Consider the following 17,393-nt stretch of genomic DNA (forward strand, 5'->3'; position numbering starts at 1 on the left):
TCCCCGGAGGCTGCTGTGGGAGCGAGGTGGCCCTACTGGTCCAGCCTGGATGCAAACGTGCTCTGAGTGGCGGGTCACGTGAGCAACCTGAAAGTCAAGGCCTCTTGGTTTCTGGAGCGTGCCTGGTGGGTGGCTATAGCCTCGGGCGCTGCGTGGCTTGGTGCACCACCCTGCCCTAGACTTGGGGCTGTGGGGAGAGCCAGATTTTTTTGAATCGGGCCTTCTGGAAATGAATTTTCTAAGCCCTCCCCTCCTTTTCATTAAAAGGGCGATTCAGTGCAAGAGACCCCTTTTCAGATCCGTTTCCTTTTTCTTCACAGGTTAAACGCCCAAGATCTCTCTCAATGAAAAAACACCTCGGCATGTATAAATTTGCTTATTGGCTATTTAGCATTCACCCTCTTTTTATAGTCAGGTTTGTCTGCAGATGGTTCCTTTTGTGTAAAGGTGTGCTTTTTGACGTTTCCTTTGAATTTGGTATATGGAAAATGCCATCAGTCAGCACGGAAGCCTGTTGGTTCATTTTGGGATTCTCTTTACTAGACACTTTTTTCCATCAAAAACTGGACTCAGCACCCCTCTCCCCGACTATGTTGCCTGGTAATTTGTATATTGTTGTTAATGGCATGAAGACGTGTGGTTTCTTTGATTTAATAAGTTCTAGCTCCTGTGAGTTCTTTTTGATGTTTATGATGACAGGCAGTTTTACGTATCTATAATTATTTAGCATTTCTGGTCATAAAGCATTATGAAGTTTTAAATATTTCCCACTTATTTTTTCCTCAATGATTTTAATTGCTAGCTTTTTTTTCTTCCTTTTTATTCTAAAGGTTGGGGCCTATTTTAGGTAGGAAAAAAGGGAAATTTTGATGTGACAAAACAATTTATTGCTTGTTATAAAAAAACCTGCCTGCTATAATTCATGACCAAGTACTGGGTAGCCTCTTAACAAGAATCACGTGAGTGGTATAACCTGTTTGTTGTTTGAATTTCCTCAAGTTGCTGAGGAGGGTGCCTGTTTCAAGTGGGTTGATGGAATAGGCAATCCCAGAGCAAGAGTCATTATGCCATTACTGTTTACATCAAGAATTTATGATCTTGACATATTTTCAGTGCTCTTCATGAGTAAGGATTAATTTCTACTTAAGAATAATAGTATCACAGAGATCTTCCACCAAAGGCATTAAGGTGTAGGTGTCATTAATGTGTTAGAAACACCTTTTTTGAATTTGTAATTGAATTTTATTGCATAGAATCAATTTGGACTTAAAATTCAGGTGGCCGACTTTGGCGTGATTAATGGAATACGTTTTACTCTTGTACAGTCCTAAGACTGTGTGGTCCTCGTGGAAATAAGAGTATCTTCAGATGAACCATTGAAACTATAGCTGTGGGATCTTCTTGAAGGACCCTACTTTGAAGACCTCTGAGCCTTTAAGTTTTCCGCTAGCCCAGGAATTTTTGTTGGCTTTTGCGGTAACTTTGGCTACAAAGAAACACTAGTAGATGTTCCTCCTGTAACACCCTTCCTAGCCTGTCAGCTGGCTACACTAAGCCTTCTTCAGCCTCTCACATAGACCTTCATCACCTTACCTTTGGGTAACTGAGACAGTTTTCTGGTTTTGTTTTCAGTATTATAGTCTGTCTTACGTGTAGATGTGAAAGAAATATCTTCGTCAGTTAGCATGTTCTTCACGTTCTGCTTCTGTTATCCGAGTATTTGCTGTGTGGCATTATTTCCTATTATGTGATGTGTGTTCTCAGTCGTGTCCGACTTTGGGTACCTTGGGCTGCAGCCCTCCAGGCTCCTCTGTCCATGGAATTTTCCAGGCCAGATTACTGGAGTAGGCTGCCATTTCCTCCTCTAGGGGATCTTCCCAACCCAGGGATTGAACCCACATCTTCTGTCTCCTGTATTGGCAGGCAGAATTTTTTTTACCACTGTGCCACCTGGGATGCCCCCTCTAATCTATTTCCTATTATGTTGAGCATAAATCAGTCTGTCAATTAGGTTTACTGTCTTCTCCAAATTTATCTCATTAGTTCCTCAGTTTAGTTTTCCACTTAAAATATATTTGCTGAATCTCTTACTTAATACCTTTTGTCTGTGTGTAATTCCTACAATTAAAATATTTAGTTGATTTAGTTCTCTCTTCAGGGAAGAATCTCCTAATTAGTCTTATTATCATACTTAATACCTTTGTTTTTTATATAGTCTATTGTAGCATGTCATTTAGTATTTACTATAGTGTATTTTTTATTTGAGTTGGATTGTCATAGGGCAGGCATTGTAATCCTTAGTACAGAATTTTGCTCAATGTACATTAAATATTTAATGAATAAATGAACCATGTTTAAGAACTGTTTTTTGTCTTTCAAACAGAACTCAACTTTTAAAGCAGGTAGGTCTTAAAGTGGTAGTTTGAGCATTATTCTAAGACATTTACCCTTTTTAGTGTAATTTCTTGAAAGTAAACTCACATTGGAAGCTAAAGCTCAGTTGACTTCATATACCATTATATTGTATTGTGTAATCGCATATAGTCAGAAACAATGGAATTTGGTTTAAGCCTGGGCATGCCATGAAATTTTATTTATTTGCTGGATAACCTTTCAGAGGTGCTTAATCTTGGTACAAATTGAATTTAACAGTAGATGTGATCAGAATTAAAAAATAAAGAATTTAAGGGAATTCCCTGGCAGTCCAGTGGTTAGGATTCTACCCTTTCACTGCTGAGAACTCAAGTTCAATTGCTGGTCAGGGAACTATAAACACATAAGCTGTGCAACACGTCCAATAAAGAAAGAAAGGAAGGAAGAAGTTAAAAAAACCTTAGAGAAGTAGAATCTTTCTTCACTGGTAATAATCCTGTCTGGTTCCCACTGTTTGTATATTCACGTATGCATCACTGCAGGTGGGATTGCCTTGTAGGACGTGGAGAAGCATTTCTGCCTCACACATAGGAGATTCAGTATCTTTCTGCTCATAACCCAAATTGCTTTGGAGGTGCTTATCTTTGTCTGAGTTATATGTCCTCTGATCTAACATTTAATGTTTATAATTTTCAAGGATATCCTCTGATTTAGATCAGTTGTATTTCAAATTTTTTCTCAGGAATTTTCAATAATAAAATAATGTTTCATAAATCACTCTTCAGAGTTAAAATTCTACATACAAAACTAATCACACTTATTTTTTTAATTTCCCAACTTATTATTTAGCTGTATTTCTTCGTGCAGTGGTAGAAAACACTAGTTGATAGGTGTGTTACAATTAAGTTGTTTACATGGCTTCTGTATCTTTAAGACGAAATGATAAATGTGACCTGTAAGTAAATTAGATCCAGTCTAAGATAGTGATGGTGATTTATCTATGTCAGTTTTGGTGAGCCTGTTAACTTTTACATGTGAGAAATGAGCTTCTGGGCATGTGCTTTTGCAGATGTTTGTCTTGATATGCCAAGACCTAGTTGAATGTGTTGTAGGGAAAAAAGAGAGAAACAAGGCTGATGATTATGAAGGAAAGGTACCGTAAACCTCTTCTTTTTCTTCAATGTAAACTGTACTGGAATGAATCATTCAGAAATTTTTCACCTAGTATAGGCTTCCCAGGAGGCTCAATAGTGAACAATCCATCTGCTAATGCAATACAGGAGACATGAGTTCAATCCCTGTGTCAGGCCGATCCTCTGGAGGAAGAAATGGCAACCCGCCCCAGTATTCTTACCTGGAAAATCCCATGGACAGAGAACCCTGGCAGGCTACAGTCCATAGGATCCCAAAGAGTCAGACATGATAGCAGCTGAGCACACAGTTCTCTTGAGTTGCCTCAACAGTATGAGAAACTGATATATTATTTAATGTGAAAGCTTACTGATGTGAAGGCAATCATAAGATGTACAACCATATGCCTCCGTATTTGTCTCTTGCCTTGGTAACACAGGATAGCACAAAACAAAAAAATGTTGTGTTCTAATGAATAGAAGGATGAATTCGATTCGAGAACTGGTGATGTGGAGTATGGGCTTTGCTGGTGGTTGAGACAGTAAAGAATCTGCCTGCAGTGCAGGAGATCTGGGTTCGATCCCTAAGTAAGGAAGATCCCCTGGAGAAGCGAGTGGCAACCCACTCCAAAATTTTTGCCTGGAGAATCCCGCGGACAGAGGAGCCTGTCAGACTACAGTCCATAGGGTTGCAAAGAGCTGGATATGACTGATTGGAGTACAGAAAACGTTGAAGAGAGGAATAGCTTTGAGATTTTTCATTTTGTGTTCTGATGTCCTTCAAACTTTTGGACAAGTGTGGAAATATGAAATAATAGAATGAAGCCTCTAAAACTTTATGTCTAGAAGAAGTGAAGCCACCAATTCTTTTCATTTGAGTGAGATTTTCTTAACTGGCTTCATTTATTTTCTTTGTAATATAGAGTGATGATATCATTTATTTCTTTTACATTTTAACATACTTATTCAGAATCCACTATATGCTAGGTAATATTCTGGATACAGGGGATATTCAATGAATAAGATTCTTGCTTTAAATGTACTTATATTTCCATTGTAATATGATTTCTGTTTTACCTCTTTGCTCAGATATTAAAGAGTATATATTAGTTTTCCTTGAATTGTATATTATAAAACAGATTTTTATTACAACTATTGATATTTTTATATGTAGAGTTAGAACTCATAGCTAGAAAGATTATGAAGTACTTATTTTTTTAGTGTACTTTTTACTCCCTTCTCTCTTGAATTTTTTATTTAGCAAATCGAGCATGATTGTGTGACTTATTAAATTAATGAATTTTATAGTAAAAAAACCCCCTATATTTAGCTCTGGGTGAAACACTTACGTTTTAGTCTCAGATTCATGTAAATGCACTCGACTGACATCATATGACCTTTGCAATCGTTCATAGATTTTCACAGAATGCCAGGTGGAGGTTAAAGAATGTCTCTGTGGAGAAAAAGAACAAGGAAAGCTTTTTGCTTCTCAGGACTCTGCTTCAAGTGTGTAAGGGCTTGGAAGTTTATGAGAGAAAGGTAGAGGTATGCCCTGGGGAGTTAAACTTTTTGGGGTGAGTGCAGTGAAATGCAAAGACAAAAGATTTAGAGTCCAGTGAAACCAGCCTTTAATATATTTGACTTTGGAAGTAATCAGGACTCGGACAAGACAAGTATTTGGACTGTTTTCCAATGGTTTTCAAAACTGACATGATCAAATAATGTTACAGACTCCAGGTGGCCTGATTTGGTCTATTTATTACATCATTATTTATTTTATGTTACTAAGCCAACTCAACAAACATGTTGGCAGTGTATGGACCCAGAATTGATCAGCAGACATGTTGCAATTCAGCAGGACTAATTTGGGACTGTTGGTACCCTAAATTGTTAAGAAATTGTTTTAGACATGGGGCCTAAATATACAGTGTGGTTTTTATGTACTTTAAGTGCTATTTAAAATATTTTATGGCTTATATATTAATTTTTACCCATCTAACGTAGTTGTATATAGTATAGTACATTTTAAAACAAAGGCTTATTGTTGCCGTAAATGAATTTAGAGAATTTAAAACAATTTAAAGAATTTAGAGAATTTAAAACAAAGTCCCTGAAGATATATCTAAGTTAGCCATCAACTAAACTAGTTTTAGATGCTTGGGGCCTTTGAAATTAAAGAGAGGGGAGACACTGTGCCTTTAAGCTTCTGTAGTTTAACCAGGTAGTTTGGAAAGTCAAAATAGTAATTGATAATGTTCTTTAAAAACATGGAAATATAATTATCAGAGGTTCAATGTAAATAAACTCTAGACCTAACAACTATTATATTTTTACTATTCAGGTAATGCTTAAGTACATTAGCAAGAGTACTTACATGTTCATAGGAACATGATTATGTGAGTTATATCATGATTACATTATGAGTAGCCCAGTAGTAGTTAAATTCTAGACTATTTCATTAAGACCTGGAAACTGAAGGAGGCCTAAGGCTCCATTATAATATTAGAGTTGAGCCCCTAAAGCTTGTAATATATTAAAATACATTTAAAACATCTATTCAGAGCCCTCTAAAATACTTTCAAACTTCTTTGATTGTAAAACTATATATGTATAAGTATATTGTTATGGGCTGAATTGTGTCCTTCCTAAAATTACATGTTGAAGCTTTAACTTCCTGTTTCTCTGAATTTAAGCATATTTGGAGATAAAATCTTTGAAGAGGTAATTAAGGTAAAATCAAGTCTTTAGGATGGACCCTAATCCAATATGACTGGTGTCCTTAAAAGAAGAGATTAGGACTCAGTGGGAGAAGATACGCATCTACAAGTCAGGGAGAGAAGCCTTGAAATTGAAATGTAAGCAGCCCTACCAACTGAAATCTTGGTCTTGGACTTTGAGCCTCTAGAATTGTGAGAAAATGAATTTCTGTTGTTTTAGCCACCCTTTGTGGTCTGTCGCAGCCGGCGCGCTTCTCAATGAAACTAAGCCATGCCCGTGGGGCCACCCAAGACGGGAGGGTCATGGTGGAGAGGTCTGATAGAATGTGGTCCGCTGGAGAAGGGAATGGCAAACCACTTCAGTATTCTTGCCTTGAGAACCCCATGAACAGTATGAAAAGGCAAAATGATAGGATACTGAAAGAGGAACTCCCCAGGTCAGTAGGTGCCCAATTGCTACTGGAGATCAGTGGAGAAATAACTCCAGAAAGAATGAAGGGATGGAGCCAAAGCAAAAACAATACCCAGTTGTGGATGTGACCAGTGATAGAAGCAAGGTCCGATACTGTAAAGAGCAATATTGCATAGGAACCTGGAATGTTAGGTCCATGAATCCAGGTAAATTGGAGGTGGTCAGACAGAAGATGGCAAGAGTGAACGTCGATACTCTAGGAATCAGCAAACTAAAATGGACTGGAATTGGTGAATTTAACTCAGATGACCATTATATGTACTACTGTGGGCAGGAATTCCTTGGAAGAAATGGAGTAGCCATCATGGTCAACAAAAGAGTCTGAAATGCAGTACTTGGATGCAGTCTCAAAAATGACAGAATGATCTCTGTTTCCAAGGCAAACAATTCAATATCACAATAATCCAAGCCTATGCCCCAACCAGTAACACTGAAGAAGCTGAAGTTGAACGGTTCCTACAAGACCTTTTAGAACTAACACCCAAAAAAGATGTCCTTTTCATTATAGGGGACTGGAATGCAAAAGTAGGAAGTCAAGAAACACCTGGAGTAACAGGCAAATTTGGCCTTGGAGTATGGAATGAAGCAGGGCAAAGACTAATAGAGTTTTGCCAAGAAAATGCACTAGTCATAGCAGACACCCTCTTCCAACAAAACAAGAGAAGACTCTACACATGGACATCACCAGATGGTCAACACCGAAATCAGATTGATTATATTCTTTGCAGCCAAAGATGGAGAAGCTCTATAAAGTCAGAAAACCCAAGACCAGGAGCTGACTGTGGCTCAGATCATGAACTCCTTATTGCCAAATTCAGACATAAATTGAAGAAAGTAGGGAAAACCACTAGACCATTCAGATATGACCTAAATCAAATCACTTATGATTATCCAGTAGAAGTGAGAAATAGATTTAAGGGACAAGATCTGATAGACAGAGTGCCTGATGAATTATGGACAGAGGTTCTTGACATTGTACAGGAGACAGGGATCAAGACCATCCCCATGGAAAAGAAATGCAAAAAAGCAAAATGGCTGTCTGGGGAGGCTTTATAAATAGCTATGAAAAGAAGAGAAGCCAGAAGGAAAGGAGTAAAGGAAAGATATAAGCATCTGAATGCAGAGTTCCAAAGAATAGCAAGGAGAGATAAGAAATCCTTCCTCTGTGATCAGTGCAAAGAAATAGAGGAAAACAACAAAATGGGAAAGACTAGAGATCTCTTCAAGAAAATTAGAGATACCAAGGGAACATTGCATGCAAAGATGGGCTTGATGAAGGAGAAATGGTATGGACCTAACAGAAGCAGAAGATATTAAGAAGAGGTGGCAAGAATACACAGAAGAACTGTACAAAAAAGATCTTCATGACCCAGATAATCATGATGGTGTGATCACTCACCTAGAGCCAGACATCCTGGAATGTGAAGTCAAGTGGGCCTTAGAAAGCATCACTACGAACAAAGCTAGTGGAGGTGATGGAATTCCAGTTGAGCTATTTCAAAACCTGAAAGATGATGCCGTGTTAGTGCTGCACTCACTATGCCAGCAGATTTGGAAAACTCAGCAGTGGCCAAAGGACTGGAAAAGGTCAGTTTTCATTACAATCCCAAAGAAAGGCAATCCCAAAGAATGCTGAAACTACTGCACAATTGCACTCATCTCACATGCTAGTAAAGTAATGCTCAAAATTCTCCAAGCCAGGCTTCAGCAATATGTGAACCATGAACTTCCAGATGTTCAAGCTGGTTTTAGAAAAGGCAGAGGAACCAGAGATCAAATTGCCAATATCCACTGGATCATCAAAAAAGCAAGAGAGTTCCAGAAAAGCATCTATTTCTGCTTTATTGACTATGCCAAAGCCTTTGACTGTGTGGATCACAATAAACTGTGGAAAATTCTGAAAGAGATGGGAATACCAGAGCACCTGACTTGCCTCTTGAGAAACCTATATGCAGGTCAGGAAGCAACAGTTAGAACTGGACATGGAACAACAGACTGGTTCCAAATAGGAAAAGAAGTACGTCAAGGCTGTATATTGTTACCCTGCTTATTGTACTTATATGCAGAGTACATCATGAGAAATGCTGGGCTGGAGGAAGCACAAGCTGGAATCAAGATTGCCGGGAGAAATATCAGTAACCTCAGATATGCAGATGACACCACCCTTATGGCAGAAAGTGAAGAGGAATTAAAAAGCCTCTTGAAAGTGAAAGAGCAGAGGGAAAAAGTTGGCTTAAAGCTCAACCTTCAGAAAACTAAGATCATGGCATCTGGTCCCATCACTTCATGGGAAATAGATGGGGAAAGGGGAAACAGTGGAAACAGTGTCAGACTTTATTGTTTTGGGCTCCAGAATCACTGCAGATGGTGATTGCAGTCATGAAATTAAAAGACGTTTACCCCTTGGAAGGAAAGTTACAACCAATCTAGATAGCATATTAAAAAGCTGTCTGTCTAGTCAAGGCTATGGTTTTTCCAGTGGTCATGTATGGATGTGAGAGTTGGACTGTGAAGAAACCTGAGCACTGAAGAATTGGTGCTTTTGAACTGTGGTGTTGGAGAAGACTCTTGCGAGTCCCTTGGACTGCAAGGAAATCCAACCAGTCCATTCTAAAGGAGATCAGTCCTGGTGTTTATTGGAATGACTGATGCTAAAGCTGAAACTCCAATACTTTGGCCACCTCATGTGAAGAGTTAACTCATTGGAAAAGACCCTGATGCTGGGAGGGATTGGGGGCAGGAGAAGAAGGGGACAACAGAGGATGAAATGTCTGGATGGCATCACCGACTCGATGGACGTGAGTTTGGGTGAACTCCGGGAGTTGGCGATGGACAGGGAGGCCTGGTGTGCTGTGATTCATGGGGTCTCAAAGAGTTGGACATGACTGAGCGACTGAACTGAACTGTGGTACTTTGTTATTGCAGCTTTAGCAAACTAATATATTTAGGTAATTGAAACAAAATTTCATAATACACTACTTTTCCTTGCAGTGTACTTTGCCTTGCTACTCTAGTAGTATCCCATTTTAATTTTTAAAAAAATATTAGTTGTGATTCACTAGTGAATCACAATCCATTTAATCCATTAAAAAATCCAAGTTTAAAAAATTCTGCCCTTTGGTTAAGTAGTGCTTTCATGTAGCTGGGAAGATTATTATAGAGTGAGTTTATCATCTGTCTTAATGTTGCATCTGAAGTTCAGGTTTGACTTGGCAGTACTACACTAGCCTCCTTTTGTTTTTCCATCTACATATCCAAATTGAACTGTGGTGTTGGAGAAGACTCTTGAGAGTCTTGAGACTCATTGGAGAAGACTCTGATGCTGGGAGGGATTGGGGGCAGGAGGAGAAGGGGACAACAGAGGATGAGATGGCTGGATGGCATCACCGACTTGATGGACGAGAGTTTGAGTGAACTCCGGGAGTTGGTGATGGACAGGGAGGCCTGGCGTGCTGTGATTCATAGGTCTCAAAGAGTCAGACACGACTGAGCAACTGAACTGAACTGATCCAAATTGAGGTATCGCTTTAAACAATAATCTGGAAACTATGAGATTGTTATTGTTGTTACTAATAGTGGCAGGTCTGGTTAGTCAGCAAAACAATAAGATCTTATGTACCAAGAGCCAAAAGAAATTGAAACTTAGTGTTTTCATGGGCCTTTAAATATTTTGCTTATTCAAAATTTTGCTTATATTTAATTTTTATGTATGTTAAGTATAACATGATAGAATTAAGAGCAGATTGGTCATTATCAATAAATATGAAGATTAACTCACTGCTAATAAAATTATTTTCGGGTTGTTTCACAAAGTACAAGCAGACTGTGTTGCATATTGATAAAGAAATGTTACAGAAAGACTAGAAATAAAGATATGAGAAAATGAAAACAGCAAGAAACAGGATTGTCCTAACATGAGACAATGTAAAGTTCATGCCAAAAAGCATTAAATGAGACAAAATACACTTTATAATGTTGAAAGGTATGATCATGAGTGAAGTTTTAAATGTAATGAATGTCTGTGCACCAAGTAATAGAGCAGCTACCTTTATGAAAAAAGACGCTATAGGACATACAAAGAGAAACATCCAAAACACTAACCCTAGAAGACTTCACCAAATCTCTCTCAGTGCAGTACACGTCACAGAGGAAAAAAGTTGTCTTCATAGAGCAATTTTTTCCTCGAATTTTCCAGGAAATTTATGTTTTTCCATGTCATGGGAAGATTCAGTTGAGGACTTGGGAAAATGAGAAAGCTTAGTAAATAACATAGAGATATCAGAGTTACTACTGATTTGAGAGACCCATTGACACAAGTCAACAGGAAGAGCTGGAAATGGTACTTGTAGAGTCAGATGTTAAGGCTTACATTCCCTAGGATCTTCACAGCAGTAATGACTTGATCTGTCAGTTTTGCTTGTAGCCAAATTCTGACAACATCTGTCTTTTAATTTCTCTGTTTAGAGCATTTACATTTAATGTGATTATTAATGTGGGCCTCCTAGGTGGCTCAGTGGTCAACTCTCTGTCTGCAGTGCAGGAGTTGTGGGTTACACGGGTTGGAATTCTGGGACAGGAAGATCCCCTGGAGAAGGAAATGGCAACCCACTCCAGTATTCTGTCCTTGGAAATCCCATGGATAGAGAAACCTGGCAGGCTACAGTCTGTGGATTTGAACACAACTTAGTGACTGAACAGTAACGATTATTAATATGCTTGAATTTCTGTCCAGCATTTTATTATTAGGTGTCTGTCCTCTCTGCTTTTCATTCTTCTGTTTCTCCTTTCCTGCCTCCTTGTGTATTATTTGAATGTTTTTATTATTCCCTTTTAATCTCTGTTTTTGACAATGTCTCTTTGTGTAGACTTTATTAGTTGCTATGGAAATTATGATATACATACCTTTTAATAATCTACTTAAAATGAACATTTTACCACGTCAATTGGAACATAGAAATCTTACCATCATAGAGGTCTTACTGCTTTCCTCTTTATGTTACCGTTGTTATATGTATTATATTCACTTACATCTTCATGTATGTATTATATAATGAGATTATTATGTATTACAAATGGAGATATAATTGACATGCTGGCTTAAAACTCAGCATTCAAAAAACTAAGATCATGACATCCAGTCCCATCACTTCATGGAAAATAGATGGGGAAACATGGAAACAGTAGCAGAGTTTATTTTCTTGAGCTCCAAAATCACTGTGGACAGTGTTTGCAGTCATGAAATTAAAAGATGCCTGCTCCTTGGAAGAAAGCTATGACAAACCTAGACAGCATATTAAAAAGAAGAGACATCACTTTGCTAATGAAGGTCCACATAGTCAAAGTTCTGGTTTTTCCAGTAGTCATGTATGGATATGAGAGTTGGACCTAGAGAAGGCCAAGTGTCGAAGAACTGATGCTTTCGAACTGTGGTGCTAGAGAAGACTCCTGAGAGTCCCTGGGACTGCAAGGAGAGCAAACCAGTCCATCCTAAAGGAAATCAACTCTAAATATTCACTGGAAGGACTGATGCTGAAACTGAAGCTCCAATACTTCGGCCACCTGATGTGAAGAGCCAACTCATTGGAAAAGACCCTGGTGCTAGAAAAGATTGAAGGTAGGAGAAGAAGGGAGCAACAGAGGATGAAATGGTTGGACTGCATCATCGACACAATGAACATGAGTTTGAGCAAGCTCGGGGAGATGGTGAAGGACAGAGAAGCCTGGTGTGCTGCAGTCCATGGGGTCACAAAGAGTCAGACATGACTGAGCAACTGAACAACAACAATAATTGATACGAGATGTTATACTAGTTTCAGATATACAGTGTAGTGATTCAATATTGTATATATTGTGAAATGATTACTGCAATAAGTCTAGTTAACATCCATCATTGTACAAGGTTGCAGAAATTTTTTTTCTTGTGATAAGACCTTTTCAAGTGTACTCTCTAAACTACCTAACTTGCAATAGGATTTTATTGACCGTAGTCACCTTGCTGTACATTTCATCCCCTGGACTTATTTTATAATTGGAAGTTTGTACCTTTTCATCACTATCACCCGTTTTGCCCATTTCTTACTCCCCACCTCTGGCAACCACCAATCTTTTTTCTATATCTGTGAGCTCATTTTTGTCATTTTAAAAAAAATTCCACATATAAGTGGGATCAAACAGTATTTGTCTTTCTCTGTCTGACTTCACTTTAGCATAACGCTATCAGGGTCCATCCAGCTTATTGCAAATGGCAAGATTTCTTTTTTTTATGGCTGAATAATATCCCATTGTATATATGTACACCACACTTTCTTTATCCGTTCATCCATTGATGGACACTTTGTGTCCCTGACTTGACTGTTGTAAATAATGCCTCAGTGAACATGGGGTGCACGTATCCTTTTGAGTTAGTGTTTTGTGTTCTACAGATAAACACCAAAATGTGGAATTTCTGCATATGGTAGCTGTATTTTTAATTTGGGGAAGAACTTCCATACTCTTTTCCATAGTGGCTGCCCCAGTTTCACTTGTACCAACCATACATGAGGGTTCTCTTTTTTCCACATCCTTGTCAACACATGTTATTTCTTGTCTTTTTGCTAATAGCTATTTTAACAGGTGTGAGATAATATCTCATTGAGGTTTGGATTTGCATTTCCCTGATGATTGGTGATATTGAGGACTTTTTAATGTACCTGTTGGCCATCTATATGTCTTCTGTGGAAAATGTCTATTCAGATCTTTGGCCCATTTTTTAAAAGACAGAATTCTTTGTTTTTTAGCTATTGTCTGGGAAGTATTTTTGATGTAATAATTTAATGTAATGTTTATAATTTTTTAACTGTTATACTCATTTTAAAGAATTTAAGAGGGAAAGGACAATCTATTATAGTTACCCAAATATTTACCATTTCTCTTACTCTTCTTTCATTCCGATGTTTCAGATTTTTCTTACGTATCATTTCCCTTCGAGCTAAAGAATTGCCTTTAGCATTTATTTAAGAGCATTTTGCTGGAAACCAGTTGTCTGTTTTTTCCTTCATCTGAGATGCCTTTAATTCATTTTCATTTCTGAAAGATATTTTCACCAGTTATAGATTTCTGGGTTGACAGTTGTTTTCCTTAAACCCTTTAAAAATGCTGTTTCTCTTCATTTTGGCATGTTTTCCATCTGATGAGAAATCTGCAATCATTTGAAATATTGTGTGTATGTAATGTGTTGTTTTTCTCAGAGTCCTTTAAAGATGTTTTCTTTGTTTTTAGTTTTCAGCATCTTAAAATTTTTTTTGGATTTGGCTTTCTATATCTTCTTGGCATTTGCTGAGCTTATTGAATTTATTAGTTTATTCCTTGTACCAAAATTGGTAATTTTTTAGCCATTATTTCTGCAGATTTCTTTTTTCATTTTCCTCTTTTGAATTCTATTGAGATAAATGTTAGGCCTTTCGGTATTGTTCCACAGGTCCCTGAGGCTCTTAACTATTTTTTAGTCTTTTTTTATTTCTTTTCAGATGGTTAATTTCTAAAATTATCTATCTTTTAACTGACTGTTTGCTCTTACATCCCTGTTCTATTCTTGAGCCCATCTGTTAAATATTTTATTTCAGTTATTGTATTTTTCAGTTCTAAAATTTCCATTTGGTTCTTTACAGCTTTTATTTCTTGGCCAAGACTCTTTATCTTTACTTTTCTTTCAAAGTTTTGCCCTTATAGATTGCAGTATAGACAATAACTGATTCTAAGTCTTCATCTAATAACTCCATTATATGTGTCATCATGGGATTGGTGTTTGTTGATTATTTTTACTTTGAGAGTTAACATTTTTTGTTTCTTTGTATGCTGAGTAATTTTTCCATCTATTTTGGATATTTGAGTATTAGAAGATTCTAGGTTTTGGTTAAATCCTCAGATGAATAATGTTCTTTTTAGTTTTTTAGAGTCACTCAACCTGATTGAAAGTGAAAGGGTTAGTTGCTTGGTCGTGTCTGACTCTCTGGGACCACATGGACTGTAGCCTGCCAGGCTCCTCTGTCCATGGAATTCTCCAGGCAAGAATATTGGAGTGGGTTGCCATGCCCTCATCCAGGGAATCTTCCTGACCCAGGGATCAAACTCATGTCTCTCACATCTCCTGCATTGGCAGGCAGGTTCTTTATCACTAGTGCCACCAGTTTGAAAATTGGACCCACCTTCTGTGGATTGTGGTTCCAGGATCAATTATATTTTCAAAACCTACTTCGTAGTGTCTTTTGGATCTGTTCATCATGTGTACCACCCAGTGGCCGATGTGGGATCTACACAGTGGTTTGCTCTATGGTTTTCATATCCTTTGTTATGCTATTTAAAATCAGGTCTATACATGATTCAAAAATCAAGATTGCCGGGAGAAATATCAATAACCTCAGATATGCAGATGACACCACGCTTATGGCAGAAAGTGAAGAGGAACTAAAAAGCCTCTTGATGAAAGTGAAAGAGGAGAGTGAAAAAGTTGGCTTAAAGCTCAACATTCAGAAAACTAAGATCATGGCATCTGGTCCCATCACTTCATGGGAAATAGATGGGGAAACTGTGGAAACAGTGTCAGACTTTATTTTTTGGGGCTCCAAAATCATTGCAGATGGTTACTGCACCCATGAAATTAAAAGACACTTACTCCCTGGAAGGGAAGTTATGACCAACCTAGATAGCATATTCAAAAGCAGAGACATTACTTTGCCAACAAAGGTCCATCTAGTCAAGGCTATGGTTTTTCCTGTGGTCATGTATGGATGTGAGAGTTGGACTGTGAAGAAAGCTGAGCACCGAAGAATTGATGCTTTTGAGCTGTGGTGTTGGAGAAGACTCTTGCGAGTCCCTTGGACTGCAAGGAGATCCAACCAGTCCATTCTGAAGGAGATCAGCCCTGGGTGTTCTTTGAAAGGAATGATGCTAAAGCTGAAACTCCAGTACGTTGGCCACCTCTTGCAAAGAGTTGACTCATTGGAAAAGACTCTGATGCTGGGAGGGATTGGGGGCAGGAGGAAAAGGGGACAACAGAGGATGAGATGGCTGGATGGCATCACTGACTCAATGGACGTGGGTTTGAGTGAACTCCGGGAGATGGTGATAGACAGGGAGGCCTGGCGTGCTGCGATTCATAGGGTCGCAAAGAGTTGGACATGACTGAGCAACTGAACTGAACTGATACATGAATAGCCCAGAGGTGAGTCCCAGAGTTCATAAACAACTTTATGAGATTGCTTTTTTGAGTTCTCTTTCCCCTGTGATCTTTCTGATATTTCCTCTCTTCTTGGGGTCCACACTTTCCAGCCCACTTGCCAGAAAACTGGGTGTCTAGTTGCCCCGCTGCTGTGTACTTCCTCCAAATGCATTTGGATAGGGGGCCGAGAGAGAAAAAATGCAAACCAGACATTTGACCCATGATCTTGGGACCATCTCTCCTTTGGTGGAAAAGGAGGATTTTCATCCCTCAGAAATTTAGTTATCTGCAGTGATCATCCTTCTAACATCCACTACAGAATTGTTTGGGGGTTGGGACTAGAGAGAATGGAAAAAAAATAATAGTGAATTTACCTGCTCTGTGATCTTTAAAAGCGTACTGATTTCTGGTTTTTGACTAGAAAGAGAAATCTTCTCTGAGTACTCTTTTTGTATGCACTCAGTTGTACATCCAGCTTTTCTGCTGCTTTTTGAGAGGCCAGTTGATGAGAGAGGGGGATTAAAAAAAAAGGCCAGGTCATACTAAAGGGCAGAAGTCTAGGGAACCTCAGTGATGGTTTGGTGATACTTTGGATTCTGGTCTTTTCCCCAGGTCTTCTGCTACCATTTATTTTTCAGAATCTTCAGATGATTTCTCAATGCATTCTGTGCAAGGTCTATAGTTGGATTCAGTGGGAGAGACAAGGAAAAGTATGCTTACACCATCTCTCATAGGACCAGAACCATCAGATTGTTTTTTTAAAGATGTGAATGTGTGAAACTAAGTCTAACTTGATGTTTAAGTTTCAGGGGGAAAAAATCAAGAGATGAGCTCTCAAACATGTATTTACATTTTTGCCCATTTTCCTGAAAACTTATTTGCTACAAGCAGATAAATATTAGTAGTAAAGGTTATTCTGTGGAAAATCATCTATTTCTATGTAGAGTTCTATGGAAAATTTTCTGTATTCTAAGGATTTCGAAAGATAGTTGTTTTTTTTTTTAACATCTGTATAGTACTGCACTTCTGTTATTCATGTTGCGATGGCAAAAATACTGCAGAAATTACAAGATTCAGAGTTCCTTGGTGGAAGTGTGTTATGCTGGTTTTGTTATAGCTTCAGCTTTCAACATAGTTGCTCAGAGGACCTGGAATATAGGTAAGTATTCTATAAAAAATAGTTTATTAAAGAGATAAATGAAAGATTATTCTTGAAGTCATTCTGATAGCTCTGTTCTACCTTTCATATGTGGCCTTAAGCTCTCTACAGATCACACACCACTTTGGAGGATATTCATACTATTAGGTATGTGGCAGAGAATCTCTTTCCTTTAATGGGTGTAAGGATGACCCATGTATCATTTAGAATTAGACTTGGCTACATATAACAGGCTTCCCTGGTGTCTCAGATGTAAACTATCTGCCTGCAATGCAGGATACCCGGGTTCCATCCCTGGGTCGGGAAGATAACCTGGAGAAGGGAATGGTAACCTACTTCAGTATTC

The 17,393-nt window shown here is 38.3% G+C and overlaps 1 protein-coding gene across 1 annotated transcript in view; it reads left to right on the forward strand.

Annotated features, from left to right (window-relative positions):
* Positions 1-17,393, forward strand: part of ME1 (malic enzyme 1) — a 221,658-nt gene that overhangs the window by 689 nt on the left and 203,576 nt on the right. The window lies entirely within an intron of this gene.

The sequence above is a fragment of the Bubalus bubalis genome, chromosome 10 (assembly GCF_019923935.1).
Source record: "Bubalus bubalis isolate 160015118507 breed Murrah chromosome 10, NDDB_SH_1, whole genome shotgun sequence".
Classification (NCBI taxonomy): Eukaryota; Metazoa; Chordata; class Mammalia; order Artiodactyla; family Bovidae; genus Bubalus; species Bubalus bubalis.